The sequence below is a fragment of the Carassius auratus genome, unplaced genomic scaffold, assembly GCF_003368295.1.
Source record: "Carassius auratus strain Wakin unplaced genomic scaffold, ASM336829v1 scaf_tig00214417, whole genome shotgun sequence".
Taxonomy (NCBI): Eukaryota; Metazoa; Chordata; class Actinopteri; order Cypriniformes; family Cyprinidae; genus Carassius; species Carassius auratus.
Genome location: NW_020527653.1, coordinates 1 through 22,500, shown reverse-complemented (window position 1 = coordinate 22,500; position 22,500 = coordinate 1). Strand labels below are relative to the sequence as shown.

Sequence of the window (22,500 nt, the reverse complement as noted above, 5' to 3'; positions counted from 1 at the left end):
AGCTTTCTTAGGTCTGTAATACTTCTTCACAGAGTGTCAGGTGACACCTGTCTTGTCAATTTAGTTTCTGCTCAGTTTTATGTGAGTTCTAGATTGTTAGGAGGCCATTGTTAAAGCAGGCCACTGTACCAATACATTTTAAGACACACTGCCACAGAGAAAGTTGTGACATACCTCAAGCTCCTCCTTGCCAAGCACTGCCAGACAGACTCTCGAAGGTTCCACCGAGATTTGAACTCGGATCGCTGGATTCAGAGTCCAGAGTGCTAACCGTTACACCATGGAACCTACAGTGTCTGCACATCTGTTTGAAGTGTAGAAACTGCTCAAGAAAAGATGCTGTAAAGACAGAAGAGGGCTCGTCCGGGATTTGAACCCGGGACCTCTCACACCCTAAGCGAGAATAATACCCCTAGACCAACGAGCCACAGATTGCTGTTCAGTGGAGGTCACTTCGCCACGTACTTCAGTCTGCTCGATGCTACGGTCGCTCCAACATCCTGCCTCTGTAGCTGACAAGGGCAGACATAGAACTCATGCACTGACCAGATTTCTGAGAAACTCAATTTTTACGTACCAGCTCTAGCTTGGCCTGCCTTCGTAGAATAATGTTGATTAAAATACCAAACGACAAAACACATGAGCTGAATTTAACAGCAGAAACCAACATCGTGGCAGTGACACACAAATCTTGCCGATGAGAAGCTTTCTGAGGTCTGTAATACCTCTTCACAGAGTGTCAGGTGACACCTGTCTTGTCAATTTAGTTCCTGCTCAGTTTTATGTGAGTTCTAGATTGTTAGGAGGCCATTGTTAAAGCAGGCCACTGTACCAATACATTTTAAGACACACTGCCACAGAGAAAGTTGTGACATACCCCAAGCTCCTCCTTGCCAAGCACTGCCAGACAGACTCTCGAAGGTTCCACCGAGATTTGAACTCGGATCGCTGGATTCAGAGTCCAGAGTGCTAACCGTTACACCATGGAACCTACAGTGTCTGCACATCTGTTTGAAGTGTAGAAAACACTCAAGGAGGCTCTGCGAAAAGCAACTAACCAGCAAGCATCAGAACGGTCTGGGATTTGAACTCGGGCCCACTTGCTCCCGTACAGCAATAAAAGAAAACAAAAACAAACCCCAACTCCAACAAGCCCTCAGATGCTCCTGCAACTAGCAAACGCAAGATGAAGGCTCACAGGGCCGTGAAGCGATACAAGAATCTATTTTTTGCCATATCTCCACTGCTTGCATTCCTAAACCAATATTTAGAAAAATGTCAAGTCAAAGTTTAAACTGCAGATGAAAACTGAGAAGAGCAGCGAGAAGTGGGTATGAAAACATGCAGACGCAGCTTTAATGTTAATTGACAGTGGCATACGTTTGGCCCAGGAATGGCAGAATAGACTGAAACTGCTCAAGAAAAGATGCTGTAAAGACAGAAGAGGGCTCGTCCGGGATTTGAACCCGGGACCTCTCGCACCCTAAGCGAGAATCATACCCCTAGACCAACGAGCCACAGATTGCTGGTCAGTGGAGGTCACTTCGCCACGTACTTCAGTCTGCTCGATGCTACGGTCGCTCCAACATCCTGCCTCTGTAGCTGACAAGGGCAGACATAGAACTCATGCACTGACCAGATTTCTGAGAAACTCAATTTTTACGTACCAGCTCTAGCTTGGCCTGCCTTCGTAGAATAATGTTGATTAAAATACCAAACGACAAAACACATGAGCTGAATTTAACAGCAGAAACCAACATCGTGGCAGTGACACACAAATCTTGCCGATGAGAAGCTTTCTTAGGTCTGTAATACTTCTTCACAGAGTGTCAGGTGACACCTGTCTTGTCAATTTAGTTTCTGCTCAGTTTTATGTGAGTTCTAGATTGTTAGGAGGCCATTGTTAAAGCAGGCCACTGTACCAATACATTTTAAGACACACTGCCACAGAGAAAGTTGTGACATACCTCAAGCTCCTCCTTGCCAAGCACTGCCAGACAGACTCTCGAAGGTTCCACCGAGATTTGAACTCGGATCGCTGGATTCAGAGTCCAGAGTGCTAACCGTTACACCATGGAACCTACAGTGTCTGCACATCTGTTTGAAGTGTAGAAACTGCTCAAGAAAAGATGCTGTAAAGACAGAAGAGGGCTCGTCCGGGATTTGAACCCGGGACCTCTCACACCCTAAGCGAGAATAATACCCCTAGACCAACGAGCCACAGATTGCTGTTCAGTGGAGGTCACTTCGCCACGTACTTCAGTCTGCTCGATGCTACGGTCGCTCCAACATCCTGCCTCTGTAGCTGACAAGGGCAGACATAGAACTCATGCACTGACCAGATTTCTGAGAAACTCAATTTTTACGTACCAGCTCTAGCTTGGCCTGCCTTCGTAGAATAATGTTGATTAAAATACCAAACGACAAAACACATGAGCTGAATTTAACAGCAGAAACCAACATCGTGGCAGTGACACACAAATCTTGCCGATGAGAAGCTTTCTGAGGTCTGTAATACCTCTTCACAGAGTGTCAGGTGACACCTGTCTTGTCAATTTAGTTCCTGCTCAGTTTTATGTGAGTTCTAGATTGTTAGGAGGCCATTGTTAAAGCAGGCCACTGTACCAATACATTTTAAGACACACTGCCACAGAGAAAGTTGTGACATACCCCAAGCTCCTCCTTGCCAAGCACTGCCAGACAGACTCTCGAAGGTTCCACCGAGATTTGAACTCGGATCGCTGGATTCAGAGTCCAGAGTGCTAACCGTTACACCATGGAACCTACAGTGTCTGCACATCTGTTTGAAGTGTAGAAAACACTCAAGGAGGCTCTGCGAAAAGCAACTAACCAGCAAGCATCAGAACGGTCTGGGATTTGAACTCGGGCCCACTTGCTCCCGTACAGCAATAAAAGAAAACAAAAACAAACCCCAACTCCAACAAGCCCTCAGATGCTCCTGCAACTAGCAAACGCAAGATGAAGGCTCACAGGGCCGTGAAGCGATACAAGAATCTATTTTTTGCCATATCTCCACTGCTTGCATTCCTAAACCAATATTTAGAAAAATGTCAAGTCAAAGTTTAAACTGCAGATGAAAACTGAGAAGAGCAGCGAGAAGTGGGTATGAAAACATGCAGACGCGGCTTTAATGTTAATTGACAGTGGCATACGTTTTGCCCAGGAATGGCAGAATAGACTGAAACTGCTCAAGAAAAGATGCTGTAAAGACAGAAGAGGGCTCATCCGGGATTTGAACCCGGGACCTCTCGCACCCTAAGCAAGAATCATACCCCTAGACCAACGAGCCACAGATTGCTGTTCAGTGGAGGTCACTTCGCCACGTACTTCAGTCTGCTCGATGCTACGGTCGCTCCAACATCCTGCCTCTGTAGCTGACAGGGGCAGACATAGAACTCATGCACTGACCAGATTTCTGAGAAACTCAATTTTTACGTACCAGCTCTAGCTTGGCCTGCCTTCGTAGAATAATGTTGATTAAAATACCAAACGACAAAACACATGAGCTGAATTTAACAGCAGAAACCAACATCGTGGCAGTGACACAACAACAACGATTAGAAAAATGTCAAGTCAAAGTCTAAACTGCAGATGAAGAATTAAGAAGAGCAGCGAGAACTGGGCATGAAAACTTGCAGACGCAGGTTTAGTCTTAATTGACAGCAGCATATGTTGGACTCTTGAAGGTTCCACCAAGATTTGAACTCGGATCGCTGGATTCAGAGTCCAGAGTGCTAACCATTACACCATGGAACCTACAATGTCTGCACATCTGTTTGAAGTGTGGAAAACACTCGAGGAGGCTCAGCGAACAGCAACTAACCAGCAAGCATCAGAACGGTCTGGGATTTGAACTCGGGCCCACTTGGTCCCGTTCAGCAATAAAAGAAAAAAAAACAAACCCCAACTCCAACAAGCCTTTAGATGCTCCTGCAACTAGCAAACGCAAAATGAAGGCTCACAGGTCCGTGAAGCGATCCAAGAATCTATTTTTTGCCATATCTCCACTGCTTGGGCTGAATTCCTAAACCAATGATTAGAAAAATGTCAAGTCAAAGTTTAAAATGCAGATGAAGAACTAAGAAGAGCAGCGAGAAGTGGGTATGAAAACATGCAGACGCAGCTTTAGTCTTAATTGACAGTGGCATACGTTTGGCCCAGGAATGGCAGAATAGACTGAAACTGCTCAAGAAAAGATGCTGTAAAGACAGAAGAGGGCTCGTCCGGGATTTGAACCCGGGACCTCTCGCACCCTAAGCGAGAATCATACCCCTAGACCAACGAGCCACAGATTGCTGTTCAGTGGAGGTCACTTCGCCACATACTTCAGTCTGCTCGATGCTACGGTCGCTCCAACATCCTGCTTCTGTAGCTGACAAGGGCAGACATAGAACTCATGCACTGACCAGATTTCTGAGAAACTCAATTTTTACGTACCAGCTCTAGCTTGGCCTGCCTTCGTAGAATAATGTTGATTAAAATACCAAACGACAAAACACATGAGCTGAATTTAACAGCAGAAACCAACATCGTGGCAGTGACACACAAATCTTGCAGATGAGAAGCTTTCTGTCTGTAATTCTTCTTCACAGAGTGTCAGGTGACACCTGTCTTGTCAATTTAGTTCCTGCTCAGTTTTATGTGAGTTCTAGATTGTTAGGAGGCCACTGTACCAATACATTTTAAGACACACTGCCACAGAGAAAGTTGTGACATACCCCAAGCTCCTCCTTGCCAAGCACTGCCAGACAGACTCTCGAAGGTTCCACCGAGATTTGAACTCGGATCGCTGGATTCAGAGTCCAGAGTGCTAACCGTTACACCATGGAACCTACAGTGTCTGCACATCTGTTTGAAGTGTAGAAAACACTCAAGGAGGCTCTGCGAACAGCAACTAACCAGCAAGCATCAGAACGTTCTGGGATTTGAACTCGGGCCCACTTGGTCTCTTCAGCAATAAAAGAAAAAAAAAACAAACCCCAACTCCAACTAGCCCTCAGATGCTCCGGCAACTAGCAAACGCAAGATGAAGGCTCACAGGTCCGTGAAGCGATCCAAGAATCTATTTTTTGCCATATCTCCACTGCCTGGGCTGCATTCCTAAAGCAATGATTAGAAAAATGTCAAGTCAAAGTTTAAACTGCAGATGAAGAACTAAGAAGAGCAGCGAGAACTGGGCATGAAAACATGCAGACGCAGCTTTAGTCTTAATTGACAGCAGCATATGTTGGACTCTTGAAGGTTCCACCGAGATTTGAACTCGGATCGCTGGATTCAGAGTCCAGAGTGCTAACCGTTACACCATGGAACCTACAGTGTCTGCACATCTGTTTGAAGTGTAGAAAACACTCAAGGAGGCTCAGCGAACAGCAACTAACCAGCAAGCATCAGAACGGTCTGGGATTTGAACTCGGGCCCACTTGGTCCCGTACAGCAATAAAAGGAAAAAAAACAAACCCCAACTCCAACAAGCCCTCAGATGCTCCTGCAACTAGCAAACGCAAGATAAAGGCTCACAGGGCCGTGAAGCGATACAAGAATCTATTTTTTGCCATATCTCCACTGCTTGCATTCCTAAACCAATATTTAGAAAAATGTCAAGTCAAAGTTTAAACTGCAGATTAAAACTGAGAAGAGCAGCGAGAAGTGGGTATGAAAACATGCAGACGCAGCTTTAGTGTTAATTGACAGTGGCATACGTTTGGCCCAGGAATGGCAGAATAGACTGAAACTGCTCAAGAAAAGATGCTGTAAAGACAGAAGAGGGCTCGTCCGGGATTTGAACCCGGGACCTCTCGCACCCTAAGCGAGAATCATACCCCTAGACCAACGAGCCACAGATTGCTGTTCAGTGGAGGTCACTTCGCCACGTACTTCAGTCTGCTCGATGCTACGGTCGCTCCAACATCCTGCCTCTGTAGCTGACAAGGGCAGACATAGAACTCATGCACTGACCAGATTTCTGAGAAACTCAATTTTTACGTACCAGCTCTAGCTTGGCCTGCCTTCGTAGAATAATGTTGATTAAAATACCAAACGACAAAACACATGAGCTGAATTTAACAGCAGAAACCAACATCGTGGCAGTGACACACAAATCTTGCCGATGAGAAGCTTTCTGAGGTCTGTAATACCTCTTCACAGAGTGTCAGGTGACACCTGTCTTGTCAATTTAGTTCCTGCTCAGTTTTATGTGAGTTCTAGATTGTTAGGAGGCCATTGTTAAAGCAGGCCACTGTACCAATACATTTTAAGACACACTGCCACAGAGAAAGTTGTGACATACCCCAAGCTCCTCCTTGCCAAGCACTGCCAGACAGACTCTCGAAGTTTCCACCGAGATTTGAACTCGGATCGCTGGATTCAGAGTCCAGAGTGCTAACCGTTACACCATGGACCCTACAGTGTCTGCACATCTGTTTGAAGTGTAGAAAACACTCAAGGAGGCTCTGCGAAAAGCAACTAACCAGCAAGCATCAGAACGGTCTGGGATTTGAACTCGGGCCCACTTGCTCCCGTACAGCAATAAAAGAAAAAAAAAACAAACCCCAACTCCAACAAGCCCTCAGATGCTCCTGCAACTAGCAAACGCAAGATGAAGGCTCACAGGGCCGTGAAGCGATACAAGAATCTATTTTTTGCCATATCTCCACTGCTTGCATTCCTAAACCAATATTTAGAAAAATGTCAAGTCAAAGTTTAAACTGCAAATGAAAACTGAGAAGAGCAGCGAGAAGTGGGTATGAAAACATGCAGACGCAGCTTTAATGTTAATTGACAGTGGCATATGTTTTGCCCAGGAATGGCAGAATAGACTGAAACTGCTCAAGAAAAGATGCTGTAAAGACAGAAGAGGGCTCGTCCGGGATTTGAACCCGGGACCTCTCGCACCCTAAGCGAGAATCATACCCCTAGACCAACGAGACACAGATTGCTGTTCAGTGGAGGTCACTTCGCCACGTACTTCAGTCTGCTCGATGCTACGGTCGCTCCAACATCCTGCCTCTGTAGCTGACAAGGGCAGACATAGAACTCATGCACTGACCAGATTTCTGAGAAACTCAATTTTTACGTACCAGCTCTAGCTTGGCCTGCCTTCGTAGAATAATGTTGATTAAAATACCAAACGACAAAACACATGAGCTGAATTTAACAGCAGAAACCAACATCGTGGCAGTGACACAACAACAACGATTAGAAAAATGACAAGTCAAAGTTTAAACTGCAGATGAAGAATTAAGAAGAGCAGCGAGAACTGGGCATGAAAACTTGCAGACACAGGTTTAGTCTTAATTGACAGCAGCATATGTTGGACTCATGAAGGTTCCACCGAGATTTGAACTCGGATCGCTGGATTCAGAGTCCAGAGTGCTAACCATTACACCATGGAACCTACAATGTCTGCACATCTGTTTGAAGTGTGGAAAACACTCGAGGAGGCTCAGCGAACAGCAACTAACCAGCAAGCATCAGAACGGTCTGGGATTTGAACTCGGGCCCACTTGGTCCCGTTCAGCAATAAAAGAAAAAAAAACAAACCCCAACTCCAACAAGCCTTTAGATGCTCCTGCAACTAGCAAACGCAAAATGAAGGCTCACAGGTCCGTGAAGCGATCCAAGAATCTATTTTTTGCCATATCTCCACTGCTTGGGCTGAATTCCTAAACCAATGATTAGAAAAATGTCAAGTCAAAGTTTAAACTGCAGATGAAGAACTAAGAAGAGCAGCGAGAAGTGGGTATGAAAACATGCAGACGCAGCTTCAGTCTTAATTGACAGTGGCATACGTTTGGCCCAGGAATGGCAGAATAGACTGAAACTGCTCAAGAAAAGATGCTGTAAAGACAGAAGAGGGCTCGTCCGGGATTTGAACCCGGGACCTCTCGCACCCTAAGCGAGAATCATACCCCTAGACCAACGAGCCACAGATTGCTGTTCAGTGGAGGTCACTTCGCCACATACTTCAGTCTGCTCGATGCTACGGTCGCTCCAACATCCTGCTTCTGTAGCTGACAAGGGCAGACATAGAACTCATGCACTGACCAGATTTCTGAGAAACTCAATTTTTACGTACCAGCTCTAGCTTGGCCTGCCTTCGTAGAATAATGTTGATTAAAATACCAAACGACAAAACACATGAGCTGAATTTAACAGCAGAAACCAACATCGTGGCAGTGACACACAAATCTTGCAGATGAGAAGCTTTCTGAGGTCTGTAATTCTTCTTCACAGAGTGTCAGGTGACACCTGTCTTGTCAATTTAGTTCCTGCTCAGTTTTATGTGAGTTCTAAGCCGCGTTTCCACCGCAGGAACTTTACCCAGGAACTAGGGACTTGGTCCGGTACTTGGTGTGTTTCCACCGCAGGAACCAGGAACTAAATAAAAGTTCCGGGTAAAAAAATGCCCCCTAGAAAGTCCCTGCTGGCGAGGTGGTACTTTTTTAAAGTTCCGGAACTTTCGGGGGCGGGACTTTGGCGCTAAACATGCTGATTGGTTGAGTTCACGCAGCATTGGTTGAGTTCAACCACCATTTATTCTGATCAACATTTTCAAAATATTACTGTTATTGTGTCATGAAATGTAATTTTAAAAGTATTTCAGGCGAGAATGTAGTCGTTTGAAACCCAAATATGTTGTTTATTTATAAAGACAGCGCCTATTTAAAAATGTGTTTCGCCGATCTCGTAGACGGTGAGCTCCACTCGATCAGCGGGAGCTCAGTCCTCATGTATCCGCAGTGAGCAGCCTCATCTCGGACAGATCTTCTGATGTGTGCCGCTGGCTCTGATGTCTCTTTATTGGTTAAACATAAAATATAATTCAGCTGCGGGGTAAATCTAACAGGTTTTCTTTGGTCTGTATTCAATTTATCTATATGTTAAAATGAAAATAAAAAGGCAAGTCTATATAATATTTCTTTCATTGTAATGGCTGTATATAACGTTACACTTATCCCTGAACTAAGTACATTTCTGCAGCTGTTATTATGTTTAAATGAAAATGAAAGGAGGCAGTGGTATTTTATATCCTATTTCGTTTTATTGTATACTGAGGGGAAAATTGCAGTAGCCAAAGCGATCTGAGTTCACGCAGCATTGGTTGAGTTCAACCACCATTTATTCGGATAATTTTCAAATATTACTGTTATTGTGTCATGAAATGTAATTTAAAAAGTATTTCAGGCGAGAATGTAGTTGTTTAAAACTCAAATCTATGGTTTATTTATAAAGACAGCGCCTATTTAAAAATGTGTTTCGCCGATCTCGTAGACGGTGAGCTCCACTCGATCAGCGGAAGCTCAGTCCTCATGTATCCACAGAGAGCAGCATCATCTCGTATAGATCTTCTGATATGTGCCGCTGGCTCTGATGTCTCTTTAGTGGTTAAACATAACATATAATTCAGCTGCGGGGTATATCTAACAGGTTTTCTTTGGTCTGTATTCAATTTATCTATATGTTAAAATGAAAATAAAAAAGGCAAATTTATATAATATTTCGTTTCATTGTAATGGCTGCATATACACATTTCCCTGAACTAAGTACATTTCTGCAGTTGTTATTATGCTTAAATGAAAACGAAAGGAGGCAGTGGTATTTGATATCATATTTCGTTTTATTGTAAATATACAGTAAGGAAAATTGCAGTAGCCAAGAAGAGCTGACTGAAGTTATCAAGTATGCTGTTGTTTATAGATTTACCAGACTTGCGTCGTCGCGGACATCACACTCCCGAGAGGAATGCACAAAGTCTGAACCAACTACGGAGGATGCACGTCCAAAATCAGCGTACTTTTTTTTTTTTTTAATCAGCGGTACTTTGTATTGAGAAACGCGCGCAGACCTACGTCACCAGTCTATTTGCCTAATCTACCCAGTACTTTACACCGCGGTGGAAACGCAGAAAGCAACAGGTCTGGGGGGAAAAAAGTTCCTGGGAAAAAAAGTTCCTGGTACAAATGTTCCGGGTAATTTCGGTGGAAACGCGGCACTAGATTGTTAGGAGGCCACTGTACCAATACATTTTAAGACACACTGCCACAGAGAAAGTTGTGACATACCCCAAGCTCCTCCTTGCCAAGCACTGCCAGACAGACTCTCGAAGGTTCCACCGAGATTTGAACTCGGATCGCTGGATTCAGAGTCCAGAGTGCTAACCGTTACACCATGGAACCTACAGTGTCTGCACATCTGTTTGAAGTGTAGAAAACACTCAAGGAGGCTCTGCGAACAGCAACTAACCAGCAAGCATCAGAATGTTCTGGGATTTGAACTCGGGCCCACTTGGTCTCTTCAGCAATAAAAGAAAAAAAAAACAAACCCCAACTCCAACTAGCCCTCAGATGCTCCTGCAACTAGCAAACGCAAGATGAAGGCTCACAGGTCCGTGAAGCGATCCAAGAATCTATTTTTTGCCATATCTCCACTGCTTGGGCTGCATTCCTAAAGCAATGATTAGAAAAATGTCAAGTCAAAGTTTAAACTGCAGATGAAGAACTAAGAAGAGCAGCGAGAACTGGGCATGAAAACATGCAGACGCAGCTTTAGTCTTAATTGACAGCAGCATATGTTGGACTCTTGAAGGTTCCACCGAGATTTGAACTCGGATCGCTGGATTCAGAGTCCAGAGTGCTAACCGTTACACCATGGAACCTACAATGTCTGCACATCTGTTTGAAGTGTAGAAAACACTCAAGGAGGCTCAGCGAACAGCAACTAACCAGCAAGCATCAGAACGGTCTGGGATTTGAACTCGGGCCCACTTGGTCCCGTACAGCAATAAAAGGAAAAAAAACAAACCCCAACTCCAACAAGCCCTCAGATGCTCCTGCAACTAGCAAACGCAAGATGAAGGCTCACAGGGCCGTGAAGCGATACAAGAATCTATTTTTTGCCATATCTCCACTGCTTGCATTCCTAAACCAATATTTAGAAAAATGTCAAGTCAAAGTTTAAACTGCAGATTAAAACTGAGAAGAGCAGCGAGAAGTGGGTATGAAAACATGCAGACGCAGCTTTAGTGTTAATTGACAGTGGCATACGTTTGGCCCAGGAATGGCAGAATAGACTGAAACTGCTCAAGAAAAGATGCTGTAAAGACAGAAGAGGGCTCGTCCGGGATTTGAACCCGGGACCTCTCGCACCCTAAGCTAGAATCATACCCCTAGACCAACGAGCCACAGATTGCTCTTCAGTGGAGGTCACTTCGCCACGTACTTCAGTCTGCTCGATGCTACGGTCGCTCCAACATCCTGCCTCTGTAGCTGACAAGGGCAGACATAGAACTCATGCACTGACCAGATTTCTGAGAAACTCAATTTTTACGTACCAGCTCTAGCTTGGCCTGCCTTCGTAGAATAATGTTGATTTAAATACCAAACGACAAAACACATGAGCTGAATTTAACAGCAGAAACCAACATCGTGGCAGTGACACAACAACAATGATTAGAAAAATGTCAAGTCAAAGTCTAAACTGCAGATGAAGAACTAAGAAGAGCAGCGAGAACTGGGCATGAAAACATGCAGACGCAGGTTTAGTCTTAATTGACAGCAGCATATGTTGGACTCTTGAAGGTTCCACCGAGATTTGAACTCGGATCGCTGGATTCAGAGTCCAGAGTGCTAACCATTACACCATGGAACCTACAGTGTCTGCACATCTGTTTGAAGTGTGGAAAACACTCAAGGAGGCTCAGCAAACAGCAACTAACCAGCAAGCATCAGAACGGTCTGGGATTTGAACTCGGGCCCACTTGGTCCCGTTCAGCAATAAAAGAAAAAAAAAAACAAACCCCAACTCCAACAAGCCCTCAGATGCTCCTGCAACTAGCAAACGCAAAATGAAGGCTCACAGGTCCGTGAAGCGATCCAAGAATCTATTTTTTGCCATATCTCCACTGCTTGGGCTGCATTCCTAAACCAATGATTAGAAAAATGTCAAGTCAAAGTTTAAACTGCAGATGAAGAACTAAGAAGAGCAGTGAGAAGTGGGTATGAAAACATGCAGACGCAGCTTTAGTCTTAATTGACAGTGGCATACGTTTGGCCCAGGAATGGCAGAATAGACTGAAACTGCTCAAGAAAAGATGCTGTAAAGACAGAAGAGGGCTCGTCCGGGATTTGAACCGGGGACCTCTCGCACCCTAAGCGAGAATCATACCCCTTGACCAACGAGCCACAGATTGCTGTTCAGTGGAGGTCACTTCGCCACGTACTTCAGTCTGCTCGATGCTACGGTCGCTCCAACATCCTGCCTCTGTAGCTGACAAGGGCAGACATAGAACTCATGCACTGACCAGATTTCTGAGAAACTCAAATTTTACGTACCAGCTCTAGCTTGGCCTGCCTTCGTAGAATAATGTTGATTAAAATACCAAACGACAAAACACATGAGCTGAATTTAACAGCAGAAACCAACATCGTGGCAGTGACACACAAATCTTGACGATGAGAAGCTTTCTGAGGTCTGTAATGCTTCTTCACAGAGTGTCAGGTGACACCTGTCTTGTCAATTTAGTTCCTGCTCAGTTTTATGTGAGTTCTAGATTGTTAGGAGGCCACTGTACCAATACATTTTAAGACACACTGCCACAGAGAAAGTTGTGACATACCCCAAGCTCCTCCTTGCCAAGCACTGCCAGACAGACTCTTGAAGGTTCCACCGAGATTTGAACTCGGATCGCTGGATTCAGAGTCCAGAGTGCTAACCGTTACACCATGGAACCTACAGTGTCTGCACATCTGTTTGAAGTGTAGAAAACACTCAAGGAGGCTCTGCGAACAGCAACTAACCAGCAAGCATCAGAACGTTCTGGGATTTGAACTCGGGCCCACTTGGTCTCTTCAGCAATAAAAGAAAAAAAAAACAAACCCCAACTCCAACTAGCCCTCAGATGCTCCGGCAACTAGCAAACGCAAGATGAAGGCTCACAGGTCCGTGAAGCGATCCAAGAATCTATTTTTTGCCATATCTCCACTGCCTGGGCTGCATTCCTAAAGCAATGATTAGAAAAATGTCAAGTCAAAGTTTAAACTGCAGATGAAGAACTAAGAAGAGCAGCGAGAACTGGGCATGAAAACATGCAGACGCAGCTTTAGTCTTAATTGACAGCAGCATATGTTGGACTCTTGAAGGTTCCACCGAGATTTGAACTCGGATCGCTGGATTCAGAGTCCAGAGTGCTAACCGTTACACCATGGAACCTACAGTGTCTGCACATCTGTTTGAAGTGTAGAAAACACTCAAGGAGGCTCAGCGAACAGCAACTAACCAGCAAGCATCAGAACGGTCTGGGATTTGAACTCGGGCCCACTTGGTCCCGTACAGCAATAAAAGGAAAAAAAACAAACCCCAACTCCAACAAGCCCTCAGATGCTCCTGCAACTAGCAAACGCAAGATGAAGGCTCACAGGGCCGTGAAGCGATACAAGAATCTATTTTTTGCCATATCTCCACTGCTTGCATTCCTAAACCAATATTTAGAAAAATGTCAAGTCAAAGTTTAAACTGCAGATTAAAACTGAGAAGAGCAGCGAGAAGTGGGTATGAAAACATGCAGACGCAGCTTTAGTGTTAATTGACAGTGGCATACGTTTGGCCCAGGAATGGCAGAATAGACTGAAACTGCTCAAGAAAAGATGCTGTAAAGACAGAAGAGGGCTCGTCCGGGATTTGAACCCGGGACCTCTCGCACCCTAAGCGAGAATCATACCCCTAGACCAACGAGCCACAGATTGCTGTTCAGTGGAGGTCACTTCGCCACATACTTCAGTCTGCTCGATGCTACGGTCGCTCCAACATCCTGCTTCTGTAGCTGACAAGGGCAGACATAGAACTCATGCACTGACCAGATTTCTGAGAAACTCAATTTTTACGTACCAGCTCTAGCTTGGCCTGCCTTCGTAGAATAATGTTGATTAAAATACCAAACGACAAAACACATGAGCTGAATTTAACAGCAGAAACCAACATCGTGGCAGTGACACACAAATCTTGCAGATGAGAAGCTTTCTGAGGTCTGTAATTCTTCTTCACAGAGTGTCAGGTGACACCTGTCTTGTCAATTTAGTTCCTGCTCAGTTTTATGTGAGTTCTAAGCCGCGTTTCCACCGCAGGAACTTTACCCAGGAACTAGGGACTTGGTCCGGTACTTGGTGTGTTTCCACCGCAGGAACCAGGAACTAAATAAAAGTTCCGGGTAAAAAAATGCCCCCTAGAAAGTCCCTGCTGGCGAGGTGGTACTTTTTTAAAGTTCCGGAACTTTCGGGGGCGGGACTTTGGCGCTAAACATGCTGATTGGTTGAGTTCACGCAGCATTGGTTGAGTTCAACCACCATTTATTCTGATCAACATTTTCAAAATATTACTGTTATTGTGTCATGAAATGTAATTTTAAAAGTATTTCAGGCGAGAATGTAGTCGTTTGAAACCCAAATATGTTGTTTATTTATAAAGACAGCGCCTATTTAAAAATGTGTTTCGCCGATCTCGTAGACGGTGAGCTCCACTCGATCAGCGGGAGCTCAGTCCTCATGTATCCGCAGTGAGCAGCCTCATCTCGGACAGATCTTCTGATGTGTGCCGCTGGCTCTGATGTCTCTTTATTGGTTAAACATAAAATATAATTCAGCTGCGGGGTAAATCTAACAGGTTTTCTTTGGTCTGTATTCAATTTATCTATATGTTAAAATGAAAATAAAAAGGCAAGTCTATATAATATTTCTTTCATTGTAATGGCTGTATATAACGTTACACTTATCCCTGAACTAAGTACATTTCTGCAGCTGTTATTATGTTTAAATGAAAATGAAAGGAGGCAGTGGTATTTTATATCCTATTTCGTTTTATTGTATACTGAGGGGAAAATTGCAGTAGCCAAAGCGATCTGAGTTCACGCAGCATTGGTTGAGTTCAACCACCATTTATTCGGATAATTTTCAAATATTACTGTTATTGTGTCATGAAATGTAATTTAAAAAGTATTTCAGGCGAGAATGTAGTTGTTTAAAACTCAAATCTATGGTTTATTTATAAAGACAGCGCCTATTTAAAAATGTGTTTCGCCGATCTCGTAGACGGTGAGCTCCACTCGATCAGCGGAAGCTCAGTCCTCATGTATCCACAGAGAGCAGCATCATCTCGTATAGATCTTCTGATATGTGCCGCTGGCTCTGATGTCTCTTTAGTGGTTAAACATAACATATAATTCAGCTGCGGGGTATATCTAACAGGTTTTCTTTGGTCTGTATTCAATTTATCTATATGTTAAAATGAAAATAAAAAAGGCAAATTTATATAATATTTCGTTTCATTGTAATGGCTGCATATACACATTTCCCTGAACTAAGTACATTTCTGCAGTTGTTATTATGCTTAAATGAAAACGAAAGGAGGCAGTGGTATTTGATATCATATTTCGTTTTATTGTAAATATACAGTAAGGAAAATTGCAGTAGCCAAGAAGAGCTGACTGAAGTTATCAAGTATGCTGTTGTTTATAGATTTACCAGACTTGCGTCGTCGCGGACATCACACTCCCGAGAGGAATGCACAAAGTCTGAACCAACTACGGAGGATGCACGTCCAAAATCAGCGTACTTTTTTTTTTTTTTAATCAGCGGTACTTTGTATTGAGAAACGCGCGCAGACCTACGTCACCAGTCTATTTGCCTAATCTACCCAGTACTTTACACCGCGGTGGAAACGCAGAAAGCAACAGGTCTGGGGGGAAAAAAGTTCCTGGGAAAAAAAGTTCCTGGTACAAATGTTCCGGGTAATTTCGGTGGAAACGCGGCACTAGATTGTTAGGAGGCCACTGTACCAATACATTTTAAGACACACTGCCACAGAGAAAGTTGTGACATACCCCAAGCTCCTCCTTGCCAAGCACTGCCAGACAGACTCTCGAAGGTTCCACCGAGATTTGAACTCGGATCGCTGGATTCAGAGTCCAGAGTGCTAACCGTTACACCATGGAACCTACAGTGTCTGCACATCTGTTTGAAGTGTAGAAAACACTCAAGGAGGCTCTGCGAACAGCAACTAACCAGCAAGCATCAGAATGTTCTGGGATTTGAACTCGGGCCCACTTGGTCTCTTCAGCAATAAAAGAAAAAAAAAACAAACCCCAACTCCAACTAGCCCTCAGATGCTCCTGCAACTAGCAAACGCAAGATGAAGGCTCACAGGTCCGTGAAGCGATCCAAGAATCTATTTTTTGCCATATCTCCACTGCTTGGGCTGCATTCCTAAAGCAATGATTAGAAAAATGTCAAGTCAAAGTTTAAACTGCAGATGAAGAACTAAGAAGAGCAGCGAGAACTGGGCATGAAAACATGCAGACGCAGCTTTAGTCTTAATTGACAGCAGCATATGTTGGACTCTTGAAGGTTCCACCGAGATTTGAACTCGGATCGCTGGATTCAGAGTCCAGAGTGCTAACCGTTACACCATGGAACCTACAATGTCTGCACATCTGTTTGAAGTGTAGAAAACACTCAAGGAGGCTCAGCGAACAGCAACTAACCAGCAAGCATCAGAACGGTCTGGGATTTGAACTCGGGCCCACTTGGTCCCGTACAGCAATAAAAGGAAAAAAAACAAACCCCAACTCCAACAAGCCCTCAGATGCTCCTGCAACTAGCAAACGCAAGATGAAGGCTCACAGGGCCGTGAAGCGATACAAGAATCTATTTTTTGCCATATCTCCACTGCTTGCATTCCTAAACCAATATTTAGAAAAATGTCAAGTCAAAGTTTAAACTGCAGATTAAAACTGAGAAGAGCAGCGAGAAGTGGGTATGAAAACATGCAGACGCAGCTTTAGTGTTAATTGACAGTGGCATACGTTTGGCCCAGGAATGGCAGAATAGACTGAAACTGCTCAAGAAAAGATGCTGTAAAGACAGAAGAGGGCTCGTCCGGGATTTGAACCCGGGACCTCTCGCACCCTAAGCTAGAATCATACCCCTAGACCAACGAGCCACAGATTGCTCTTCAGTGGAGGTCACTTCGCCACGTACTTCAGTCTGCTCGATGCTACGGTCGCTCCAACATCCTGCCTCTGTAGCTGACAAGGGCAGACATAGAACTCATGCACTGACCAGATTTCTGAGAAACTCAATTTTTACGTACCAGCTCTAGCTTGGCCTGCCTTCGTAGAATAATGTTGATTTAAATACCAAACGACAAAACACATGAGCTGAATTTAACAGCAGAAACCAACATCGTGGCAGTGACACAACAACAATGATTAGAAAAATGTCAAGTCAAAGTCTAAACTGCAGATGAAGAACTAAGAAGAGCAGCGAGAACTGGGCATGAAAACATGCAGACGCAGGTTTAGTCTTAATTGACAGCAGCATATGTTGGACTCTTGAAGGTTCCACCGAGATTTGAACTCGGATCGCTGGATTCAGAGTCCAGAGTGCTAACCATTACACCATGGAACCTACAGTGTCTGCACATCTGTTTGAAGTGTGGAAAACACTCAAGGAGGCTCAGCAAACAGCAACTAACCAGCAAGCATCAGAACGGTCTGGGATTTGAACTCGGGCCCACTTGGTCCCGTTCAGCAATAAAAGAAAAAAAAAACAAACCCCAACTCCAACAAGCCCTCAGATGCTCCTGCAACTAGCAAACGCAAAATGAAGGCTCACAGGTCCGTGAAGCGATCCAAGAATCTATTTTTTGCCATATCTCCACTGCTTGGGCTGCATTCCTAAACCAATGATTAGAAAAATGTCAAGTCAAAGTTTAAACTGCAGATGAAGAACTAAGAAGAGCAGTGAGAAGTGGGTATGAAAACATGCAGACGCAGCTTTAGTCTTAATTGACAGTGGCATACGTTTGGCCCAGGAATGGCAGAATAGACTGAAACTGCTCAAGAAAAGATGCTGTAAAGACAGAAGAGGGCTCGTCCGGGATTTGAACCGGGGACCTCTCGCACCCTAAGCGAGAATCATACCCCTTGACCAACGAGCCACAGATTGCTGTTCAGTGGAGGTCACTTCGCCACGTACTTCAGTCTGCTCGATGCTACGGTCGCTCCAACATCCTGCCTCTGTAGCTGACAAGGGCAGACATAGAACTCATGCACTGACCAGATTTCTGAGAAACTCAAATTTTACGTACCAGCTCTAGCTTGGCCTGCCTTCGTAGAATAATGTTGATTAAAATACCAAACGACAAAACACATGAGCTGAATTTAACAGCAGAAACCAACATCGTGGCAGTGACACACAAATCTTGACGATGAGAAGCTTTCTGAGGTCTGTAATGCTTCTTCACAGAGTGTCAGGTGACACCTGTCTTGTCAATTTAGTTCCTGCTCAGTTTTATGTGAGTTCTAGATTGTTAGGAGGCCACTGTACCAATACATTTTAAGACACACTGCCACAGAGAAAGTTGTGACATACCCCAAGCTCCTCCTTGCCAAGCACTGCCAGACAGACTCTCGAAGGTTCCACCGAGATTTGAACTCGGATCGCTGGATTCAGAGTCCAGAGTGCTAACCGTTACACCATGGAACCTACAGTGTCTGCACATCTGTTTGAAGTGTAGAAAACACTCAAGGAGGCTCTGCGAACAGCAACTAACCAGCAAGCATCAGAACGTTCTGGGATTTGAACTCGGGCCCACTTGGTCTCTTCAGCAATAAAAGAAAAAAAAACAAACCCCAACTCCAACTAGCCCTCAGATGCTCCTGCAACTAGCAAACGCAAGATGAAGGCTCACAGGTCCGTGAAGCGATCCAAGAATCTATTTTTTGCCATATCTCCACTGCTTGGGCTGCATTCCTAAAGCAATGATTAGAAAAATGTCAAGTCAAAGTTTAAACTGCAGATGAAGAACTAAGAAGAGCAGCGAGAACTGGGCATGAAAACATGCAGACGCAGCTTTAGTCTTAATTTGCAGCAGCATATGTTGGACTCTTGAAGGTTCCACCGAGATTTGAACTCGGATCGCTGGATTCAGAGTCCAGAGTGCTAACCGTTACACCATGGAACCTACAGTGTCTGCAAATCTGTTTGAAGTGTAGAAAACACTCAAGGAGGCTCAGCGAACAGCAACTAACCAGCAAGCATCAGAACGGTCTGGGATTTGAACTCGGGCCCACTTGGTCCCGTTCAGCAATAAAAGGAAAAAATACAAACCCCAACTCCAACAAGCCCTCAGATGCTCCTGCAACTAGCAAACGCAAGATGAAGGCTCACAGGTCCGTGAAGCGATCCAAGAATCTATTTTTTGCCATATCTCCACTGCTTGGCGCATTCCTAAACCAATGATTAGAAAAATGTCAAGTCAAAGTTTAAACTGCAGATGAAAACTGAGAAGAGCAGCGAGAAGTGGGTATGAAAACATGCAGACGCAGCTTTAGTGTTAATTGACAGTGGCATACGTTTGGCCCAGGAATGGCAGAATAGACTGAAACTGCTCAAGAAAAGATGCTGTAAAGACAGAAGAGGGCTCGTCCGGGATTTGAACCCGGACCTCTCGCACCCTAAGCGAGAATCATACCCCTAGACCAACGAGCCACAGATTGCTGTTCAGTGGAGGTCACTTCGCCACGTACTTCAGTCTGCTCGATGCTACGGTCGCTCCAACATCCTGCCTCTGTAGCTGACAAGGGCAGACATAGAACTCATGCACTGACCAGATTTCTGAGAAACTCAATTTTTACGTACCAGCTCTAGCTTGGCCTGCCTTCGTAGAATAATGTTGATTAAAATACCAAACGACAAAACACATGAGCTGAATTTAACAGCAGAAACCAACATCGTGGCAGTGACGCACAAATTGCCGAGAGAAGCTTTCTGAGGTCTGTAAATACTTCTTCACAGAGTGTCAGTGACACCTGTCTTGTCAATTAGTTCCTGCTCCAGTTTTTATGTGAGTTCTAGATTGTTAGGAGGCCATTGTTAAAGCAGGCCACTGTACCAATACATTTTAAGACACACTGCCACAGAGAAAGTGTGACATACCCCAAGCTGCTCCTTGCCAAGCACTGCCAGACAGACTCTCGAAGGTTCCACCGAGATTTGAACTCGGATCACTGGATTCAGAGTCCAGAGTGCTAACCGTTACACCATGGAACCTACAGTGTCTGCACATCTGTTTGAAGTGTAGAAAACACTCAAGGAGGCTCCAGCGAACAGCAACTAACCAGCAAGCATCAGAACGGTCTGGGATTTGAACTCGGGCCCACTTGGTCCCGTTCAGCAATAAAAGAAAAAAATACAAACCCCAACTCCAACAAGCCCTCAGATGCTCCTGCAACTAGCAAACGCAAAATGAAGGCTCACAGGTCCGTGAAGGCGATCCAAGAATCTATTTTTTGCCATATCTCCACTGCTTGGGGCTGCATTCCTAAACCAATGATTAGAAAAATGTCAAGTCAAAGTTTAAAACTGCAGATGAAAACTGAGAAGAGCAGCGAGAAGTGGGTATGAAAAAATGCAGACGCAGCTTTAGTGTTAATTGACAGTGGCATACGTTTGGCCCAGGAATGGCAGAATAGACTGAAACTGCTCAAGAAAAGATGCTGTAAAGACAGAAGAGGGCTCGTCCGGGATTTGAACCCGGGACCTCTCACACCCTAAGCGAGAATAATACCCCTAGACCAACGAGCCACAGATTGCTGTTCAGTGGAGGTCACTTCGCCACGTACTTCAGTCTGCTCGATGCTACGGTCGCTCCAACATCCTGCCTCTGTAGCTGACAAGGGCAGACATAGAACTCATGCACTGACCAGATTTCTGAGAAACTCAATTTTTACGTACCAGCTCTAGCTTGGCCTGCCTTCGTAGAATAATGTTGATTAAAATACCAAACGACAAAACACATGAGCTGAATTTAACAGCAGAAACCAACATCGTGGCAGTGACACACAAATCTTGCCGATGAGAAGCTTTCTGAGGTCTGTAATACTTCTTCACAGAGTGTCCAGGTGACACCTGTCTTGTCAATTTAGTTCCTGCTCAGTTTTATGTGAGTTCTAGATTGTTAGGAGGCCCATTGTTAAAGCAGGCCACTGTACCAATACATTTTAAGACACACTGCCACAGAGAAAGTTGTGACATACCTCAAGCTCCTCCTTGCCAAGCACTGCCAGACAGACTCTCGAAGGTTCCTCCGAGATTTGAACTCAGATCGCTGGATTCAGAGTCCAGAGTGCTAACCGTTACACCATGGAACCTACAGTGTCTGCACATCTGTTTGAAGTGTAGAAAACACTCAAGGAGGCACTGCGAAAGCAACTAACCAGCAAGCATCAGAAACGGTCTGGGATCTGATAACTCGGGCCCACTTGCTCCCGTACAGCAATAAAAGAAAAAAAAAACAAACCCCAACTCACAACAAGGCCCTCAGATGCTGAGGTTGCCGCTGCAACCTCAGAGCAAAGACGCAGAGTTGACAGGCTCACAGGGCCGGTGAAAGGCGATACAATGAATTCTATTTTTGTTGCCATATCTCCACTGCTTGGGCTGCATTCCTAAACCAATGATTAGAAAAATGTCAAGTCAAAGTTTAAACTGCAGATGAAGAACTAAGAAGAGCAGCGAGAACTGGGCATGAAAACATGCAGACGCAGCTTTAGTCTTAATTGACAGCAGCATATGTTGGACTCTTGAAGGTTCCACCGAGATTTGAACTCGGATCGCTGGATTCAGAGTCCAGAGTGCTAACCGTTACACCATGGAACCTACAGTGTCTGCACATCTGTTTGAAGTGTAGAAAACACTCAAGGAGGCTCAGCGAACAGCAACTAACCAGCAAGCATCAGAACGGTCTGGGATTTGAACTCGGGCCCACTTGGTCCCGTTCAGCAATAAAAGAAAAAAAACAAACCCAAACTCCAACAAGCCTCAGATGCTTCCTGCAACTAGCAAACGCAAGATGAAGGCTCACAGGGCCGTGAAGCGATACAAGAATCTATTTTTTGCCATATCTCCACTGCTTGCATTCCTAAACCAATATTTAGAAAAATGTCAAGTCAAAGTTTAAACTGCAGATGAAAACTGAAGAAGAGCAGCGAGAAGTGGGTATGAAAACATGCAGACGCAGCTTTAGTGTTAATTGACAGTGGCATACGTTTGGCCCAGGAATGGCAGAATAGACTGAAACTGCTCAAGAAAAGATGCTGTAAAGACAGAAGAGGGCTCGTCCGGGATTTGAACCCGGGACCTCTCGCACCCTAAGCGAGAAATCATACCCCTAGACCAACGAGCCACAGATTGCTGTTCAGTGGAGGTCACTTCGCCACGTACTTCAGTCTGCTCGATGCTACGGTCGCTCCAACATCCTGCCTCTGTAGCTGACAGGGCAGACATAGAACTCATGCACTGACCAGATTTCTGAGAAACTCAATTTTTACGTACCAGCTCTAGCTTGGCCTGCCTTCGTAGAATAATGTTGATTAAAATACCAAACGACAAAACACATGAGCTGAATTTAACAGCAGAAACAAACATCGTG

The 22,500-nt window shown here is 44.7% G+C and overlaps 35 non-coding genes across 35 annotated transcripts; all 35 read right to left on the bottom strand.

Annotated features, from left to right (window-relative positions):
- Window positions 1–216: 216 nt before the first annotated feature.
- Window positions 217–288, bottom strand: trnaq-cug (transfer RNA glutamine (anticodon CUG)). The gene has a single exon. It is a non-coding gene; the product is annotated as a tRNA-Gln (tRNA).
- Window positions 289–355: 67 nt separating this feature from the next.
- On the bottom strand, window positions 356–427 carry trnap-agg (transfer RNA proline (anticodon AGG)). The gene has a single exon. It is a non-coding gene; the product is annotated as a tRNA-Pro (tRNA).
- A 492-nt stretch (window positions 428–919) lies between these two features.
- trnaq-cug (transfer RNA glutamine (anticodon CUG)) lies at window positions 920–991 on the bottom strand. Its single transcript has one exon. It is a non-coding gene; the product is annotated as a tRNA-Gln (tRNA).
- Window positions 992–1,445: 454 nt separating this feature from the next.
- Window positions 1,446–1,517, bottom strand: trnap-agg (transfer RNA proline (anticodon AGG)). Its single transcript has one exon. It is a non-coding gene; the product is annotated as a tRNA-Pro (tRNA).
- A 492-nt stretch (window positions 1,518–2,009) lies between these two features.
- Window positions 2,010–2,081, bottom strand: trnaq-cug (transfer RNA glutamine (anticodon CUG)). Its single transcript has one exon. It is a non-coding gene; the product is annotated as a tRNA-Gln (tRNA).
- Window positions 2,082–2,148: 67 nt separating this feature from the next.
- On the bottom strand, window positions 2,149–2,220 carry trnap-agg (transfer RNA proline (anticodon AGG)). The gene has a single exon. It is a non-coding gene; the product is annotated as a tRNA-Pro (tRNA).
- Window positions 2,221–2,712: 492 nt separating this feature from the next.
- Window positions 2,713–2,784, bottom strand: trnaq-cug (transfer RNA glutamine (anticodon CUG)). Its single transcript has one exon. It is a non-coding gene; the product is annotated as a tRNA-Gln (tRNA).
- A 454-nt stretch (window positions 2,785–3,238) lies between these two features.
- Window positions 3,239–3,310, bottom strand: trnap-agg (transfer RNA proline (anticodon AGG)). The gene has a single exon. It is a non-coding gene; the product is annotated as a tRNA-Pro (tRNA).
- Window positions 3,311–4,236: 926 nt separating this feature from the next.
- On the bottom strand, window positions 4,237–4,308 carry trnap-agg (transfer RNA proline (anticodon AGG)). The gene has a single exon. It is a non-coding gene; the product is annotated as a tRNA-Pro (tRNA).
- Window positions 4,309–4,781: 473 nt separating this feature from the next.
- On the bottom strand, window positions 4,782–4,853 carry trnaq-cug (transfer RNA glutamine (anticodon CUG)). Its single transcript has one exon. It is a non-coding gene; the product is annotated as a tRNA-Gln (tRNA).
- A 407-nt stretch (window positions 4,854–5,260) lies between these two features.
- trnaq-cug (transfer RNA glutamine (anticodon CUG)) lies at window positions 5,261–5,332 on the bottom strand. The gene has a single exon. It is a non-coding gene; the product is annotated as a tRNA-Gln (tRNA).
- Window positions 5,333–5,785: 453 nt separating this feature from the next.
- trnap-agg (transfer RNA proline (anticodon AGG)) lies at window positions 5,786–5,857 on the bottom strand. The gene has a single exon. It is a non-coding gene; the product is annotated as a tRNA-Pro (tRNA).
- Window positions 5,858–6,875: 1,018 nt separating this feature from the next.
- Window positions 6,876–6,947, bottom strand: trnap-agg (transfer RNA proline (anticodon AGG)). The gene has a single exon. It is a non-coding gene; the product is annotated as a tRNA-Pro (tRNA).
- A 395-nt stretch (window positions 6,948–7,342) lies between these two features.
- On the bottom strand, window positions 7,343–7,414 carry trnaq-cug (transfer RNA glutamine (anticodon CUG)). Its single transcript has one exon. It is a non-coding gene; the product is annotated as a tRNA-Gln (tRNA).
- Window positions 7,415–7,873: 459 nt separating this feature from the next.
- Window positions 7,874–7,945, bottom strand: trnap-agg (transfer RNA proline (anticodon AGG)). Its single transcript has one exon. It is a non-coding gene; the product is annotated as a tRNA-Pro (tRNA).
- Window positions 7,946–10,124: 2,179 nt separating this feature from the next.
- On the bottom strand, window positions 10,125–10,196 carry trnaq-cug (transfer RNA glutamine (anticodon CUG)). Its single transcript has one exon. It is a non-coding gene; the product is annotated as a tRNA-Gln (tRNA).
- Window positions 10,197–10,603: 407 nt separating this feature from the next.
- On the bottom strand, window positions 10,604–10,675 carry trnaq-cug (transfer RNA glutamine (anticodon CUG)). The gene has a single exon. It is a non-coding gene; the product is annotated as a tRNA-Gln (tRNA).
- Window positions 10,676–11,128: 453 nt separating this feature from the next.
- trnap-agg (transfer RNA proline (anticodon AGG)) lies at window positions 11,129–11,200 on the bottom strand. Its single transcript has one exon. It is a non-coding gene; the product is annotated as a tRNA-Pro (tRNA).
- Window positions 11,201–11,595: 395 nt separating this feature from the next.
- trnaq-cug (transfer RNA glutamine (anticodon CUG)) lies at window positions 11,596–11,667 on the bottom strand. Its single transcript has one exon. It is a non-coding gene; the product is annotated as a tRNA-Gln (tRNA).
- Window positions 11,668–12,128: 461 nt separating this feature from the next.
- trnap-agg (transfer RNA proline (anticodon AGG)) lies at window positions 12,129–12,200 on the bottom strand. The gene has a single exon. It is a non-coding gene; the product is annotated as a tRNA-Pro (tRNA).
- Window positions 12,201–12,676: 476 nt separating this feature from the next.
- trnaq-cug (transfer RNA glutamine (anticodon CUG)) lies at window positions 12,677–12,748 on the bottom strand. Its single transcript has one exon. It is a non-coding gene; the product is annotated as a tRNA-Gln (tRNA).
- Window positions 12,749–13,155: 407 nt separating this feature from the next.
- On the bottom strand, window positions 13,156–13,227 carry trnaq-cug (transfer RNA glutamine (anticodon CUG)). The gene has a single exon. It is a non-coding gene; the product is annotated as a tRNA-Gln (tRNA).
- A 453-nt stretch (window positions 13,228–13,680) lies between these two features.
- trnap-agg (transfer RNA proline (anticodon AGG)) lies at window positions 13,681–13,752 on the bottom strand. The gene has a single exon. It is a non-coding gene; the product is annotated as a tRNA-Pro (tRNA).
- A 2,179-nt stretch (window positions 13,753–15,931) lies between these two features.
- On the bottom strand, window positions 15,932–16,003 carry trnaq-cug (transfer RNA glutamine (anticodon CUG)). The gene has a single exon. It is a non-coding gene; the product is annotated as a tRNA-Gln (tRNA).
- Window positions 16,004–16,410: 407 nt separating this feature from the next.
- trnaq-cug (transfer RNA glutamine (anticodon CUG)) lies at window positions 16,411–16,482 on the bottom strand. Its single transcript has one exon. It is a non-coding gene; the product is annotated as a tRNA-Gln (tRNA).
- Window positions 16,483–16,935: 453 nt separating this feature from the next.
- trnap-agg (transfer RNA proline (anticodon AGG)) lies at window positions 16,936–17,007 on the bottom strand. The gene has a single exon. It is a non-coding gene; the product is annotated as a tRNA-Pro (tRNA).
- Window positions 17,008–17,402: 395 nt separating this feature from the next.
- trnaq-cug (transfer RNA glutamine (anticodon CUG)) lies at window positions 17,403–17,474 on the bottom strand. Its single transcript has one exon. It is a non-coding gene; the product is annotated as a tRNA-Gln (tRNA).
- A 460-nt stretch (window positions 17,475–17,934) lies between these two features.
- On the bottom strand, window positions 17,935–18,006 carry trnap-agg (transfer RNA proline (anticodon AGG)). Its single transcript has one exon. It is a non-coding gene; the product is annotated as a tRNA-Pro (tRNA).
- A 476-nt stretch (window positions 18,007–18,482) lies between these two features.
- Window positions 18,483–18,554, bottom strand: trnaq-cug (transfer RNA glutamine (anticodon CUG)). The gene has a single exon. It is a non-coding gene; the product is annotated as a tRNA-Gln (tRNA).
- Window positions 18,555–18,960: 406 nt separating this feature from the next.
- On the bottom strand, window positions 18,961–19,032 carry trnaq-cug (transfer RNA glutamine (anticodon CUG)). The gene has a single exon. It is a non-coding gene; the product is annotated as a tRNA-Gln (tRNA).
- A 456-nt stretch (window positions 19,033–19,488) lies between these two features.
- On the bottom strand, window positions 19,489–19,559 carry trnap-agg (transfer RNA proline (anticodon AGG)). The gene has a single exon. It is a non-coding gene; the product is annotated as a tRNA-Pro (tRNA).
- Window positions 19,560–20,048: 489 nt separating this feature from the next.
- On the bottom strand, window positions 20,049–20,120 carry trnaq-cug (transfer RNA glutamine (anticodon CUG)). Its single transcript has one exon. It is a non-coding gene; the product is annotated as a tRNA-Gln (tRNA).
- Window positions 20,121–20,582: 462 nt separating this feature from the next.
- trnap-agg (transfer RNA proline (anticodon AGG)) lies at window positions 20,583–20,654 on the bottom strand. The gene has a single exon. It is a non-coding gene; the product is annotated as a tRNA-Pro (tRNA).
- A 1,002-nt stretch (window positions 20,655–21,656) lies between these two features.
- Window positions 21,657–21,728, bottom strand: trnaq-cug (transfer RNA glutamine (anticodon CUG)). The gene has a single exon. It is a non-coding gene; the product is annotated as a tRNA-Gln (tRNA).
- A 453-nt stretch (window positions 21,729–22,181) lies between these two features.
- trnap-agg (transfer RNA proline (anticodon AGG)) lies at window positions 22,182–22,254 on the bottom strand. Its single transcript has one exon. It is a non-coding gene; the product is annotated as a tRNA-Pro (tRNA).
- Between the last annotated feature and the right edge of the window lie 246 nt (window positions 22,255–22,500).